The sequence below is a fragment of the Tursiops truncatus genome, chromosome 3 (assembly GCF_011762595.2).
Source record: "Tursiops truncatus isolate mTurTru1 chromosome 3, mTurTru1.mat.Y, whole genome shotgun sequence".
Lineage (NCBI taxonomy): Eukaryota > Metazoa > Chordata > Mammalia > Artiodactyla > Delphinidae > Tursiops > Tursiops truncatus.
In genome coordinates, this window is record NC_047036.1 from 99,028,368 (window position 1) to 99,042,908 (window position 14,541).

Consider the following 14,541-nt stretch of genomic DNA (forward strand, 5'->3'; position numbering starts at 1 on the left):
GAAACCATTGCATGCTTGATAGATCTCCTAAGCAGCTCTCTAAAGGATGCATTTCCAGGATTCTAAGGTAGGTAACAGAATTAATCATGGTACAACCAAGGTGGAAAATACAAAAGGCACAAAAAGATATGCAACATTGAAGGTTATACAGACCATGCAGGGCTTGTGGAATACTCAGCAGTAGTTGTCCACCTGAAAATATAGATAGATGAATCTGAATCTTGGGAAACTTTCTGGGCTGAACGCATAGATTTGAGTGTCATTTACATAAAGGCCAAATTATAAGAATAGATAAAAAAATCAACCTGTGAAGATGTACAAACAGAAGAGCAGTAGGCCAAGGATGGACCTTTGGGAATGATTGGCTTTTCATAGAGCAGGGTAGGACAGGGAGCAAAGAGATGAAGAAGAAATTGTAATTTTATGTGCAAAGAAAACTAGGACAGTTTGGTAACAGTGGAAGCCATGAGCATGTTAAGCTTAAGAAGGGGTGAGTGAGTATGGAATGTAAGATGTCTGGTGGATTTATCAAATAGGGAGTCAAAATTATAATTCATACATATTTAAAATAAAATTATTATTTACCCTGAGATGCTTTTTCTAGTACTACTATATCATCTAAAGTTGACTTCTCATCTGCTTAGCAGAGAATTCTCTGCTCTTTTTATTGCCTTCAGATTCACTTATCCATATCCTTACACAGACTGAAAACTGTTCATATGGAGATTAGAGTTAATCCTTTTATCTTCTTTAGGGTGGAGATATCATTAAAACTTAAATTATACACGAATACAGCTTAGCATTAAATGTGAACTCTTCAGCCGATTTTTAAAGTGTGGCATTTAGGTTTCACATTTGTGGGAAAGTCAAAATAAAAGATATACTTTATAATTCAACAGGTCTCAGAACACAGCAAAATTCCTATGCATGTATCTGATAGAATATTTCCCTTGAAAATTTAGAAATCTAGGTGGATAGTAGATACTTGTATTTAAAAGTGTACAGTAGACTAAAACGTGTTATAGATTCTGAATATAGAGACCAAGAATGGTGGATCAGGCATCTTCATAAATGCCCTTTAAATGCTCTTAAGCTATACAAGAAGCCTGAACATAATGATTTGGGACTGCTGTTCTTATGATATTTGGGGGATGCTGCTGTCACAGTGGGGTGCTATATCTGGCTCACATCCACTTGTAAAAGCCAATTGTGCACATCTTTTCTCAACTCTGCATCCAATCATGTCATTTGGTAGCTTGAAATTGGGTGTGAAGGGAGTATTGACCCCATGGCTTTGTTTTGTTTTTTTCTTTCTGAAGAGCTAACTGTTAAAATGTTAAGAGCATATCCCTGGAGATGAATGTGTCACTGACAGAAGAGACAGGTAAATGCAATTGCTATTTATCTGCTCCTTTAGTAGGGCTCTTCTTATGCCCTGGTATGCTGAAACACAATTGCATAGGGCATATATGTCCACTCTGAATTTCCACAACGAGGTCAATCTAGAAATGAAAACACATTATGTTATTAGTAGTTAGACCCAATTCTGTTTTGCTGTGCATTCAAAATACTGCACCATATTAACATGTACAAGTTCACAATCACCTTTGATCCTACCATTCCACTAAACTGTTATTTTCATTATAGAACTTGTACTAAATTTCTGCCTGTATTACTGAAAATTATTGAAATTTCTCATGCAGTATTCAAGAAGGTCTATAATCATGAACAGCATTAGACCTATGCTCAGCTCTCTCACAAATTATTTCCTCAGTAAATTTGTTATTATGCAACCAGGAAGCATCTATAGCTTTCAGACTGTAATTGGCACAGAACTTTTAGCATCCAGCCTGATTACCCAGACTTCCCACAGTTTTCCTGAACTGGTTAAAAGGGCTCTATCAGGTCCTTTTATCAATTATTTTCTTTCTTTCTCTCTTTTTATTTTGCAGTGTTTTCAATGTTTCCTTCGGTTTGGAAAAAAAATACGGAGCCCTTTACCAAATAAAGTGTTTTTACTATAGTTCAAATACATTCAAAGTTACTTTTATTTTATTTCAACTTATATAATTCCTTATTTAAAACTATGTGTGTGTGGGGAGGGTGGATAGATTCTACTAATTCATTAATTAAACTGTCTGATTCCCTTTTATTTTCCAATCTCCTCTTGATCTACTTAATTTTGAAATTGTTTCTTTATATTTAGAGCTCTTTTTGCGAACCTCTGAGTAATGTATAGCCACTAAATAACTTTACTCTTGCATTTTCACTTCAAAAAGATTTTGTTTTCCTTTTTAATTATCTGTGCCTCGGTTTCCCCATTTATACATGTACTATCCTTTAGAAATTGTTAAATGTTTGCATATCCCAAACACATGTATACTGATTCTTAGAATGTGAATAGAGAACTTATTAAGAAATAACTTATTAGGAAAAAAATTATTTTTAAAAAACTAATTATCAGTATTTGAGAAAATTAAGACTATATTCTCACAGAAGCTATTTCTTGATAGTTTTTGTCACTCAATCATAGAAATCTAAAAAAACATAATGTTATAAATTTCATAAAAGTAATTATTTAGGGGTTAAGGCTTGGGTTTATAACCCTTCCTTTTCTCTAATATTTCAAATCTACTAGTTCCTTAAGAATTGTGTGTTTGTTTATATTTTGAGAGACATGCAAGGGAAAAAATTTTAAAAACCCACCTTCTACACTTTGAAGATAGAATAACATGCACTGAATTTCAATATTGATCTGCTTTTTCTGCTTTAAAATCCTTTTGTGTTTCAAGCTATCTATGCCTGCTTTAACTTAGCTATATAGGGCATAATGCAGAGCTTCATGACTTAAAGTAGCTTAGATAAAGGAGAGGCAGTATAACGACAGGTAGAAACACTGGTTGTGTTTTGTTTTATTTCTCTTGTAAGCCAGAATTTTTAAATGATTAAAATACATTCAACCAAATGTCTGATTCAAATTGTTTGGGGAGATATGAGTAAGTGAGTGCTGAATGGTCATGTTTTTGTCTAGCTTCTAACGGTTACATGCATACATCTCAAAAGGTAAATCTTACTTTAGAAAGTATTTGGTTCAGTTAAGCACTTTTGAATGCCCAGGATAAATACAAGTGTGTTTTTAGAGGTTTGAACTTCAGAATATCCAGGCAAATAATGATATTATATACATGTATACTAACTGAATACTGATCTTGGGCAATGTATTGTAAAATTTTTTATAAGAACTCAGAAAAATTGATACAGGAATTAGGGAATACGTGAAAGAAACCAAGCCTATGAAAATGCTTCTTGGGGCAAAATTTGTACAAACTAGATATTAAGAAAGTATAGAGAATCACAGAGAAGAAGAAATGACCAGAAAAAAAAAAACAAACAAAATTGTACTTATAGAAAATACAATCTTTCATAAAAAGTATAATGAAGAATTATTGACATTCTTGTTTAAAACACTGGGCATATCAGTAATACATCATGCAAGCTCCTAAGTATAGCTGTGTGCTGATCTTCTCTTTGATTTAATAGACGAAAGTTAACTCTGCCGTTAAGGTAGAGGGTGAGGATAAAATGAGGGGGAACCGGCCAGCCTCATCCCTAGGTTTTCCAACCTAGGTATGATATCTTCACCATATTAAAAAATATTATATTTAGAAATTAATTGATTTAATATTATTACTTCACAACATTCTACTTTAATCCTCAGAACTTTGCTTTAGACTTTTCAAGTCATACTATTGATGAGTGCTTCTCAACTTTTGTCTACCTAATAAGTTGGATATCATCGTTATGACTGAAAGCAAGGGAATACTTTGTTTTTCTTACGATGCTTATAGTTTTATTTTATATAATGTTTTAATTTGTAAATCGTGCCAAAAAATTTCAGAGGGAAATGAAGACAGTTCAGTAGCATGGCATAGAAAGTTAGGATTTTTATCGTTTTTATTAAAGTATAGTGTATTTACAATATTATATTAGTTTCAAGTGTACAACCTAGTGATTCAATATTTTTGTAGCTTATACTCCATTTAAAGTTATTACCAAAAAATCTATATTTTCCTGTGCTGTACAATATGGTCTTGTTTCTTACTTATTTTATACATTGTAGTTTGTGTCTCTAAATCCCATACCCCATCTTCTCCTCTCCCCCTTCCTTCACTCCACTAGTAACCACTAGTTTGTTCTCTAAATATGTGTCTGTTTTGTTACATACAGTTGTTTGTTTTATTTTTTAGATTCCACATATAAGTGATAACATAGATCTATCTGATGTATTTCACTAAGCATAATACTCTCTAGGTTCATCCATGTTGTTGCAAATGGCAGAATTTCATTCCTTTTTATGACTGAGTAGTATTCTATTATATATATAAATATATATGTGTGTATATATATATATATAATGTCTTCTTTATGTATCTGTTGATGGACACTTGGGTCACTTTAATTTCTTACTTATTATAACTAATGCTGCTATGAACATTGGGGTGCATATATGTTTTCATATTAGTGTTTTCATGTTTTTTGGATATATACCCAGCAGTGGAATTGCTAGATCATATGGCAGTTCTATGTTTAGTTATCTGAGGAAACTCCATAATGTTTTCCATAGTGTGTGCACCAATGTACAATGCCACTAACAGTGTACTAGGGTTCCCTTTTCTCCACATCCCGGCCAACATTTGTTATTTGTAGATATTTTGATAACAGCCATTTTGATGGGTATGAGGTGATATCTCATTGTGGTTTTTGCTTTATGAATTTGCATGTCATCCTTGGGCAGGGGCCATGCTAATCTTCTCTGTATTGTTTCAATTATAGTATATGTGCTGCCAAAGTGAGCACTCTCATTGTGATTTTGATTTGCATTTGTCTCATGATTAGTGACGTTGAGCATTTTTTCATGTGCCTGTTGCCCATCTGTATATCTTCTTTGTAATAATGTCTATTCAGGCCTTCTGCCCTTTTTTTTTTAATTGAGTCGTATGAGCTGTTTATATGTTTTGGATATTAACCAATTATCAGTCATATCATTTGCAAATATATTCTCCTGTTCAGTAGGTTGTCTTTTTTGTGTTGTCAATGGTTTCCTTTGCTATGCAAAAACTTTTAAGTTTAATTAGGTCCCATTTGTTTATTTTTGCTTTTATTTCTTTTGCCTTAGGAGACAGATCCAGAAAAATATTGCTACGATTTATGTCAAAGAGTGTCCTGCCTACATTCTCCTATAGGAATTTTATGTCTTAAGGTCTTACATTTAGGTCTTGACTCCATCTCGAGTTTATTTTTGTATATGGTGTGAGGAAATGTTCTAATCTCATTCTTTTACATGTAGCTGCCCAGTTTTCCCAGAACCACTTATTGTCTTTCCTCCATTGTATATTCTTACCTCCTTTGTCATAGATTAATTGGGAATAAGTGTGTGGGTATTTTCCTGTGTTCTCTATTCTGTTCCATTGAGCTATATGTCTGTTTTTGTGCTAGTACCATGCTGTTTTTGTTACTATTGTTTTGTAGTATAATCTGAAGTAAGGGAACATGATACCTCCAGCTTTGTTCCTTTTTCTCAATATTGCTTTAGTAATTCAGGGTCTTTAGTGGTTTCATATAACTTTTCAGATTATTTTTTTCTACATCTGTGGAAAATGCCTTGGGTATTTTAATAGGGATTGCATTAAATCTATAGATTGCTTGGGTAGTATGGACATTTTAACAATATCAATTCTTCCAGTCTGAGAACATGAGATATCTTCCCATTTCTTCATATCATTTTCAGATTTCTTCATCAAAGTTTTATAATTTTCAGGGTATAGGTCTTTCACCTCCTTGGTTATGTTTTTTCCTAAGTATTTTCTTCTTTTGATGTGATTGTAAATGGGATTGTTTCCTTAATTTTTCTTTCTGGCAGTTCATTATTAGTGTAGAGAAAAGCATCAGATTTCTGTATATTAATCTTGTATCTTGCAACTTTACTGAATGTATTTATTAGTTTTAATAACTTTTTTGGTGACTTCAGAGTTTTCTATATAAAGTTTCATGTCATCTGCAAATAGTGACAATTTTACTTCCTCTCTTCCAATTTGGATGCCTTTCATTTCTTTTTCTTGTCTGATTGCTGTGCTAAGCCTTCCGATACTATGTTAAATAGAAGTGGTGAGGGTGGACATCCTTGTCTTGCTCCTGTTTTTAGAGGAAATGCTTTCAGCTTTTCAGCACTAAGTATGAGGTTAGCTGTGGGTTTTTCATAAACGGCCTTTATTGTGTTGAGATGTGTTCCCTCTATACCAACTTTGTTGAGACCTTTTATCATAAATGGGTGTTCAATTTTGGCAAATGCTTTTTCTGTATCTATTGAGATGATTATGCGATTTCTATCCTTCCTTTTGTTAACGTGGTGTATCACATTGATTGATTTGCAAATATTGAACCATTGGAATAAATAAATCCCACTTGATCATGGTGTATGATCTTTTTTTATAGTTTTGAATTAGATTTGCTAATATTCTTTTGAGAATTTTTGCATCTATATTCATTGTTGAGATATTGGCCTGTAATTTTCTTTTTTCCTAATGTCTTTGTCTGGTTTTGGTATTAGGGTAATGTTGGCCTCATAGAATGAATTTGGGAATGTTCGACTCTCTTCAGTTTTTTGGAAGGTTTTGAGATGGATAGGTATGCTCTTCTTTATGTGTTTGGTAGAATTCCCTAGTGAAGCTATCCAGTTCTGTGCTTTCGTTTGCTGGGAGTTTTTTAATTACAAATTCAATTTCATTACTAGGGGTAGGTCTGTTCAGATTGGCTATTTCTTCTTGATTCAGTCTTGGAAATTTGGATATTTCTAGAAATTTGTCCATTTCTTATATGTTTTCCAATTTGTTTATGGTTTTTTTTTTATCCCTGTGGTATCTTATTTGTCCTCTTTCATTTCTTATATTGTTTATTTGAGCCTTCTCTATTTTTTCTTGGTGAACTTGTCCAAATGTTTATCTATTTGTTTTTTCTTTTCAAAGAACCAGCTCTTGGTTTCATTTATCTTTTCTTTTTTTTTTTTGGTCTCTATTTTATTTATTTCTTCTCTGATCATTATTATTTCATTCCTTCTGCTGACTTTTGGGCTTGTTTGTTCTTTTTCAAGTTCCTTTATATACTAATAGGCCAGGATTTTTATTTGAGAGTTTCCTTGTTTCTTGATGTAGGCTGTATCATTATAAACTTCCCTCTTATAACTGCTTTTGCGCATCCCACAGATTTTGGACAGTTCTGTTCCTATTTTCGTTTGTCTTGAGGTATTTTCTGATTTCCTCTTTGACTCAAATTTTTTCCAGTAGCATGTTTTTTAGCCTCCATGTGTTTGTGCTTTTACTATTTTTCTTTGTGTAAAAGATTTCTATTGTTGTGATCAGAAATAATGCTTGATATAATTTCTATCCTTTTAAACTTGTTGAGACCTTTCATGGCCTTGCATGTGATCACTCCTGGAGAATGTTCCATGTGAGTTTGAAAAGAAAGTGTACTCTGGTGTCTTTAGATGGAGTGTCCTTTAGATATCTATTAACCTGACTAGTCTGTTGTATCATTTAAGACCACTCCTGACTTATTGGCTTTCTGTCTTTGATGTAAGACATTGATGTAAGTGGGGTGTTGAAGTACCCTGCTACTATTTATTATTGTCAACTTATCTCTTTATGTCTTTATTATTTGCTTTATATATTTAGGTGCTCCTGTATTGGGTGTATATATATTGATGAGTATAATATCTTCTTCTTGTATTGATCACTTTATCATTATATAATGTCCTTCTTTGTCTCTTGTTATAGATTTTGTTTTTAAAGTCTATTCTGTATCATGTGAGTATTGCTACCCCCACTTGTCATTGCCATTTGTATGAGAAATATCTTTTTCCAGCTTCTCACTTTTGTCTGTGTGTGTCTTTAGTTCTGAAGTGAGTATCTCATAGGCACCATATAGATGAGTCTTCTTTTTTACCCAATCAGCCACCCTGTTTCTTTTGATTAGAGCATTTAGTCCATTGACATTTAAAGTAATGATTCATAGTTATGTACTTATTGCTATTTTATTTCTTGTTTTCTGTTATTTTTGTAGTTCTTCACTGTTCTTTTCTTCTTTTAGTTTCCTCCCTTGTGGTTTGATGCTTTTCTTTAGTGGTATGTTTGTATTCATTTCAGCCTTGTTTTTCTGTATCTATTGTAGGTTTTTGATTTGTGGTTACCATGGGGTTTGTACATGTTGACCTATAACTATATCTATTTGTTTTAAACTGGTACTCCTTAAAGTTCAAACACTTTCTAAAAGATCTACATTTTTTACTCCCTGCTCCCACATTTTGTGCTTTTGATGTCAGACTTTACATCTTCATGTTTATTCCTTTACTCATTATGTAGTTATACTTGATTTTACAGTTTATGTCTTTTAATTTTTGTACTAAGTCATTGATCCTCATTCTTTATTATATATTTGCCTTTACTAGTGGCATTTTTTCCCTTTCCTACTTACTTCTTGTTCTTGCTTCTTTCTTATTTCTTGTTATAGGCTTTTCTTTTCCACCCTGAGAAGACCTTTTAACATTTTTTTTCAGGTCAGTTTAGTATTGATGAACTTTTTCATTTTTGTTTGTCTGAAAAGCTTTTAACTCTCCTTCTATTCTAAATTATACTCTTGCTAGGTAGAGTATCCTAGGTTGCAGGTTTCTCCCTTTTAGCACTTTGAATATATCATGCCACTCCCTTCTGGTCTTCAAACTTTCTGCAGCAAAATCAGCTGTTAGCCTCATGGGGTGTTGCTTGTATATGCCTCTGTTTTTCTCTTGCTGCCTTTAGAATTCTTTCTTTATCTTTAACTTTTCCATTTTAATTATAGGTCTTGATGTGGGTCTATTTGGGCTCATCGTTTTGGGGACCTTCTGTGCTTTTTGTCTAGATATCTGTTTTCTTCTTCAGGCTTATGAAGTTCCAGCCATAATTTCATCAAATACATTTTTTTTTATCCCCTTCACTTTCTCTTTTCCTTCTGGGACCCATAAAATGTGAATGTTTGTGTACTCAATGTTATCCCAAAGATCCCTTAAACTGTTCTAATTTTTTAAGTTTGTCTTTCTTTTTGCTGTTCTGACTAAATGATTTCCATTATTCTATCTTCCAGATCACTTATGCATTCTTCTGTTTCACCTAGTCTGCTTTTCATTCCTTGTAGTGTGTTTTTCATTTCAGTTATTCTTCAGTTATAACTAGTTCTTTTTATATTTTTTAGTTCCTTGTTAAACTTCTCACTGTGCTCATCTACTCTTTTCCCTAATTCAGTTAGCATTCTGCTTTGAATTCTTTACTGGTAAACTGTTTATTTCTGTTTCATTATTTGCTTTTCCAGGGGTTTTCTCTTGCACTTTCAATTGAGACAAATTCTTCTCCTCATTTTTCTTATCTTTCTCTGTCTCTGAAATTAAGTGAAACAGTTATCTATGGTGGTCTTGAAGGGTGTCTTTATGTTGGAGCATCCCTACATAGTTTACATGTGTCCAGTGGCTTTGGTGGGAGAGCTGGATTTGACGAGAACACAAGTCACGTCTTTCCTCATGGTGTGATGGCAGCTATCACCTTGGTAGGAGGTGGGGCTGGAGATGGAGGCATACTGCCAGACTCAGGTATGAAGTGGCACTTTCCCTCTGCTCAGTGGCCTTCACAACACTATCAGGGGTAGGGTCGGGTCTCAAGTTGCTGAGGGTTGGGTCCAAGCTAGCTCAGTTCCCTTTTAGTGTGTGCTCTTCTCTCCCAGCACTGGCACCCTCATCCCAGAAGGAAGCAGTGCTGGAGCAAGAGGGGCTGGTATTTATGTGAAAACTCAGTCTCTGTGCACTGATGCTGAATTGAATCTTAGAGTTTTGGGTGAAGTAGAAAAGAGTAGCTTTATTGCTTTGCCAGGCAAACGGGGACACAGAGGGCTTGTGCCCTCAAAAACTGTCCCCACCCAGGGGGATTTGGTGAGGAGTTATATGGCAATGGTTCAAGGGTGGGTTTGCTGATAAGGATCAGTGTGTGTGCAGGGTCTGCATTCCTTTAATTTGGCCTCAGGCACGCCCAATCAGCCTCTGTGGTTCTTGATGTTATCAAACTGTGACCTTCTCTCTGGAATGAAGAATGCTTCATCAAGTAGTTAACATCTTCCGTTTGTTGGGGTTTTTAGTTCTGTAGAAAAGCTCAAACATATTAGTATGTGTATCCATTGAGGTAGAACCAGGATTCTCTCCCAAGGCTGCACTGTTGTTTCTTGGCTGCTGCTACCTTGTCTCTGCATCCCCTCCCTTCCCTGATTAACAACTGTTTGAACCTGGCCTTTGGAATTCAGGGAAGGTCATGGAGGCTGAAGTCTCTTTGCTACAAAGAAGAAACGGGGGACACAAAAAGGCTTCCATGCCCAGGAGCCCAACAAGGTCCTGCTCAGTTTCACTACTGGGTATTTGGTGAGGGTTGGGGTGCAGGCTGTACTGGTTGGGATGCCATCAGAGATCCACACTGCCTCTGGTATGCCTCCTGTGCAATTGACAGTAGTGACTGTCCCCTCCCTGCTCAGAACTGCTTACAGTTTGAGCTGCCTCTGCATCTCATGGCTGAGCTTTCTCCTCAATTGTCACAGCATTCATTTCACTGTGGGGCTGCAACGCAAGGCCAGCAGAGCTGGAGTGTTTGTCAGCCCAGGCTGGGGTACACACTGGGTCCATCACAGGAAATCAGTGATTCACTCACAGGGTTTCAATCCACACTCTCCACCCTGTTTCAGGAGCAAGAAAGCCTTCACGCACTCCTCACAAATGGAATCTAGGCTTCTCACAGTACTCCTGTTAGTCCACCAGCCCTCCAGTCAGTCAAGGGGGATCGTCTTCCCCTTGTCAGACCCCAGGGCTGTGACACCCAATATGTGGCTTGAACCATTCACTCCCCAGGAATGTTCTCTGCCCATGTAATCTCCTTTTTCTTCTGAGTCCCATCCCAGGGGCACAGATTGTGACCTGATTGGTTTTCTTCCCTTCTGATCCAATTCCATGTGGATCTTTCTTATAGCCTAGGTTGCGCAGGAATCTTTCTGCCAGACTCCACTTAGTTTTCAATGAGAATTGTTCCACATGTAGATAAATTTTTGATGTGTTCCTGGGAGGAGGTGAGTTTTATATCCTCCTACTCTGTCATCTTAATTTGACACTGGGAATGATTTTTCATATGCTAGTAAGCCCTTTTAAACTATTAGTGACTTCTTATATTTGAACCTAGGCCAAACCACGGTAAAAATTCATGGGCTCACAATATATCTTAGATATCACATCTTAAGCTCAGAGATCAGAACTTGGCCTATAATCTTGGTAGCCACATCTGTGTACCAAGTTGATTTTACCTCATCAGAGAGAGTTAGTGAACTGTGTTCAGTACTGTAATTACAGCTTTGAGCAGGCATGTCCTACCTGTACAAGGCTATTTAGCAAAATGCACTGAGCAGAGAGACAGGGCCACCTATTGAGATAAGCAAAGATCAAGTAAAATGCACTGACTGGATCAAATGCTAATCTTTGCAGAGATCTTGTTTCTTGAATATTAGTGCAACTTCATTAATTCCTGCATAAAAGATGTTATTTATATACTACGAGAACACTCTTCTGGGTACTGGTAAAGAATAAAAAAGACTAATAAGACATGGTTCATGTCCCTAGGGAACATAAATAGAAATAAATAGAGGTAAGCATTAGCGAGTTGTGTAATTAGACAGGTATAATTTTGGTAAACCATCTTTACAGAAGAAATTAGAAAAAGACATTAAAACTAAACGTTCTATGCTAAGTGTTACGCTAATTATGTATCAAGAACAATACTCCAGAAGGGAGTAGTAGGGCATATTTAAAGTGATAAAAGGGAAATACCTGCAACCAAGATTACCCAGCAAGGATCTCATTCAGATTCGACGGAGAAATTAAAACCTTACAGACAAGCAAAAGTTAAGAGAGTTCACCACCACCAGCTTTACAACAAATGCTAAAGGAACTTCTCTAGGCAAGAAACTCAACAGAAGGAAGAGACTTACAATAACAAACCCAAAACAATTATGAAAATGGTAATAGGACCATACATATCAATAATGACCTTAAATGTGAATGGATTAAATGCTCCCACCAAAAGACACAGACTGGCTAAATGGATACAAAAACAAGACCCGTATATATGCTGTCTACAAGAGACCCACTTCAGACCTAGGGACACATACAGACTGAAAGTGAGGGGATGGAAAAAGATATTCCATGCAAATGGAAATCAAAAGAAAGCTGAGGTAGCAATTCTCATATCAGACAAAATAGACTTTAAAACAAAGACTATTACAAGACATAAAGAAGGACACTACATAATGATCAAGGGATCAACCCAAGAAGAAGATATAACAGTTGTAAATATTTATGCACCCAACATAGGAGCACCTCAATGCATAAGGCAAATACTAACAGCCATAAAAGGGGAAATCAACAGTAACACAATCATAGTAGGGGACTTTAACACCCCACTTTCACCAATGAACAGATCATCCAAAATGAAAATAAATATGGAAACACAAGCTTTAAAAGACACATAGACCAGATAGACTTAATTGATATTTATGGGACATTCCATCTAAAAACAACAGAATACACTCTCTTCTCAAGTGCTCATGGAACATTCTCCAGGATAGATCATATCTTGGGTCATAAATCAAGCCTTGGTAAATTTAAGAAAATTGAAATCGTATCAAGTATATTTTCCAACCACAAAACCATGAGACTAGATATCAGTTACAGTAGAAAAACTATAAAAAATACAAACACATGGAGGCTAAACAATATGCTACTAAATAACCAAGAGATCACTCAAGAAATCAAAAAGGAAATCAAAAAATACGTAGAAACAAATGACAGTGAAAACACAATGACCCAAAACCTATGGGATGCAGCAGAAGCAGTTCTAAAAAGGAAGTTTATAGCAATACAATCCTACCTCAAGAAACAAGAAAAATCTCAAACAACATAACCTTCTGCCTAATGCAATTAGAGAAATAAGAACATAAAAAAACAAAAGTTAGCAGAAGGAAAGAAATCATAAAGTTCAGATCAGAAATAAACGAAAAAGAAATGAAGGAAACAATAGCAAAGATCAATAAAGCTAAAAGGTGTTTCTTTGAGAAGGTAAACAAAATTCATAAACCATTAGCCAGACTCAACAGGAAAAAAAGGGAGAAGACTCAAATCAACAGAATTAGAAATGAAAAATGAGAAGTAACAACTGTCAATGCAGAAATACAAAGGCTCACGTGAGACTACTACAAGCAACTATATGCCAACAAAATGGACAACCTGGAAGAAATGGACAAATTCTTAGAAAAGTACAAACTTCCAAGACTGAGCCAGGAAGAAATAGAAATATGAACAAACCAATCACAAGCACTGACATTGAAACTGTGATTAAAAATCTTCCAACAAACAAAAGCCCAGGACCAGATGGCTTCACAGGCGAATTCTATGAAATATTTAGAGAAGAGCTAACACCTATCCTTCTCAAATTCTTCGAAAATATAGCAGTGGGAGGAATACTCCCAAACTCATTCTATGAGGCCACCATCACCCTGATAACAGAACTACACAAAGATGTCACAAAACAAGAAAACTACAGACCAATATCACTGATGAATGTAGATGCAAAAATTCTCAACAGAATACTAGCAAACAGAATCTGGCAAAACATTAAAAGGATCATACACCATGATCAAGTGGAGTTTATCCCAGGAATACAAGGATTCTTCAATATACGCAAATCAATCAATGTGATACACCATATTAACAAACTGAAGGATAAAAACCATGTGATTATCTCAATAGATGCAAAAATGGCTTTTGACAAAATTCAACACCAATTTATGATAAAAACTCTCCAGAAAGTGGGCATAGAGGGAACCTACCACAACATAATAAAGCTCATATATGACAAACCTGGAGACAACATTGTTCTCAAAGGTGAAAAACTGAAAGCATTTCCTGTAAGACCAGGAGCAAGACAAGGTTACCCACTCTCACTGATATGATTCAACATAGTTTTGGAAGTTTTAGCCACAGCAGTCAGAGAAGAAAAAGAAATAAAAGAAATCCAAATCAGAAAAGAAGTAAAACTGTCACTGTACTATACATAGAGAATCCTAAAGATGCTGCTAGAAAACTACTAGAGATAGTCAATGAATTTGGTAAAGTAGCAGGATACAAAATTAATGCACAGAAATCTCCTGCATTCCTATACACTAACGATGAAAAATCTGAAAGAGAAATTAAGGAAACACTCCCATTTACCATTGCAACAAAAGAAATAAAATACCTAGGAATAAACCTTCCTATGGAGACAAAAGACCTGTATTCAGAAAACTATAAGACACTGATGAAAGTAATTAAACATGATACAAACAGAGAGATATACCATATTCTTGGATTAGAAGAATCAACATTGTGAAAATAACTATACT

The 14,541-nt window shown here is 35.2% G+C and overlaps 1 protein-coding gene and 1 non-coding gene across 3 annotated transcripts in view; one reads left to right on the plus strand and one right to left on the minus strand.

Moving 5' to 3' along the window:
* PRR16 (proline rich 16) overlaps window positions 1-14,541 on the plus strand; it is a 269,867-nt gene that overhangs the window by 202,486 nt on the left and 52,840 nt on the right. The gene's annotated exons all lie outside the window — the stretch shown is intronic.
* Window positions 4,751-4,857, minus strand: LOC117311963 (U6 spliceosomal RNA). Its single transcript, XR_004526153.1, has one exon. It is a non-coding gene; the product is annotated as a U6 spliceosomal RNA (small nuclear RNA).